Source organism: Penaeus monodon, chromosome 18 (assembly GCF_015228065.2).
Source record: "Penaeus monodon isolate SGIC_2016 chromosome 18, NSTDA_Pmon_1, whole genome shotgun sequence".
Classification (NCBI taxonomy): domain Eukaryota; kingdom Metazoa; phylum Arthropoda; class Malacostraca; order Decapoda; family Penaeidae; genus Penaeus; species Penaeus monodon.
The window spans coordinates 2,667,731-2,670,230 of NC_051403.1; positions in this window are offsets into that span (position 1 = coordinate 2,667,731).

The window sequence follows — 2,500 nt, forward strand, 5'->3', positions numbered from 1 at the left end:
TCCCTCTCCTCTCTCTCTCTCCCCGTTACCCTTTCCCCATTGAGATCTTCTTCAAACATCTAACCGTTTACATAATACTCCCTCTATCCCTCCCCCCTCCTCAGCACCCCACCCAATGACCTAAAGAAAGTGGGAGAAAGAGAGAGAGAGAGAGAGAGAAGGGAGAGAGGGGGAAGAGGGGGGAGAGAGAGAGAGAGAGAGAGAGGAGACGGAGGAGATTAGAAGAAGAGAGGAGAGAGGAAGAGGAGAGAGAGGGAGAGAGGAAAGAGGAGAAGGAAGAGAAGTGAGAGAGAGAGAAAGAGAGAAGAGACGAGAAGGAGGAGAGGGGAGGAAGAGAAGAGAGAGGAGAGAGGGGAAAGAGAGGGACAGAAGACAAAATTGGAGAGAAAGGAGATGGAAGCATAGAGAGAGGGAAGGAGAGGGAGAGGGGGGAAGGCGGAGAGGGAGACAGAGACCTCCGTGGTCGTCTTCACTGCCAAAGGAAGGCGATAGTGTTCGGGGTTGTTCCAGAGTCGTACTAGACCATATGGCACCCCCTCCCCCCTCTACGAGAACGACACTCGTGACGACGGGATGAGCGCTTAGAGGGGACGGCTGTAGCAGGGAGGGTCGTAGCGGGAGTCGTGCGAAAGAATCCTGCGGTTGAGAATCTTCACATCCGCTTCAGCGCATCTCCTAGTCGTACCATCATTCCCTTCCTATTTCTTCTTCTTCTTCTCCTTCAAATTCTATCCCGTCTACCGGTGCTCCTTCTTATCATCACCATTATTACTTTTATCCTCCTCCTCCTTTTCCTCTTCCTTATTCATACGCCCCGCATCCTCCCAACATCTGCATCTCACACCTGGCTCTCACGCCCGCGATCAAATACCACCGCTTCAAAAAGAGACGAGAGAACCCGACGGAGGAGGCACGAGGCCGAGAGGGAGGGAAAAAGGGAGGGAAAAGGGGGAAAGAGAAGGGGGGAGGAGCCCAAACATGAGAAATAGTTCGCTGTATCGGAGTTCCGGCAACATCAGCGGGGTCAAAAGGCGTTCCGCATGATGGCTCATTTGCATTTCGATCCCGTGGCCGCAGACTCTCGAGATGCTCGGCTTCCCCTGCGCTCCTACGCCCGCGTCATGGGCGTGATCTGCGTGGTCGTGTGTGTGTTTGTTTGTGACTGAGAGTGTGGTATATGTGTCTGCAAGCGTGATGTGGGTGTCTGTGATTGCACGTGTGTGTCAGCAAGTGTGGTCTTATATCTCTGCGGGTGTGTTTTACGTGTGAATGGGATTATATGTGCATGCATATTATTATATATATATAAATATAATATATATATATATTATATATAATTGTATATATTATATATATATTATATTATATATATATATACATTGATATATATATATATATATATAATATATTTTATATATATATATGTTATATATATATATATTATATATATATATATATATGTATTATAGATATATATATATATATTATAATATATTTATTATATATATATATGATATATATATATAATAAAAAATTTTATAATGTATATATATATATATATATGTATATAACATATATCTGTATATATGTGTATTTATATAATTTGAGTATATTATATATATATATATATATATATATATATATGTGTGGGGGTGGTGTGCGTGTGCGTGGGGCGGTGCGTGTGCGTGTGTGTGTGTTGTGGGGTGTTGGTGGTGTGTGGTGTGTGTGTGTGGTGTGTGGTGTGCGTGGTGTGTGTGCGTGGGTGGTGGCGGTTTCGGTGTGGGTGTGCGTGTGGTTGGTTGTGCGTCGTGTGCGTGTGCATGTGTGAGCGAGTGAGAGTGAGAGAGACGGGGGGGGGGGATACGCGAGTGTCTACGAGGGTGTATCTGCGGATATATGTGGGTGTACATACGAGTTCTATTGCACGTGTGAGTGTGGTGTATCTGCGAAGGTGTCTACAAATGTGCGGGGGTAAGTGCATGCGAATAAATGTGGGTGTGTTTGTCTGCATGTATGTGTGTGTGCACCTGCAAGAGAGAGAGAGAGAGAGAGAGAGAGAGAGAGAGAGAGAGAGAGAGAGAGAGAGAGAGAGAGAGAGAGAGAGAGAGAGAGAGAGAGAGAGAGAGAGAGAGAGAGAGAGAGTGTACGTAAGTCTGCAAGTGTGTGTGTGTTAATCTCATAGTATGTATATCTCCTAATGTGGGTGTGTTCGAACGTGTGTGTTCGCGTGCCAGCGAGTGTTCACTGTGCGTGTGCCCCTGATTGGGTTCAGATACACATGTGTCTAAGCACATATATATAATTCAAACTGGAACTGATCTCAATCTGCTTCCTGACTCCCTCGGGTCCGCAGAGAGGCGAGCGGACGACGGGGCCTCCACCTCTGCACAGACAACGTGCCCTTAGGTCAAGAGGTCAAAGCCAGGACCTAGCCCGGCGCGAGCAGCCACGGGACCAGAGCCAAGGAGCCACACCGCCCCTTTCCCTCCCCCAGCCCCTC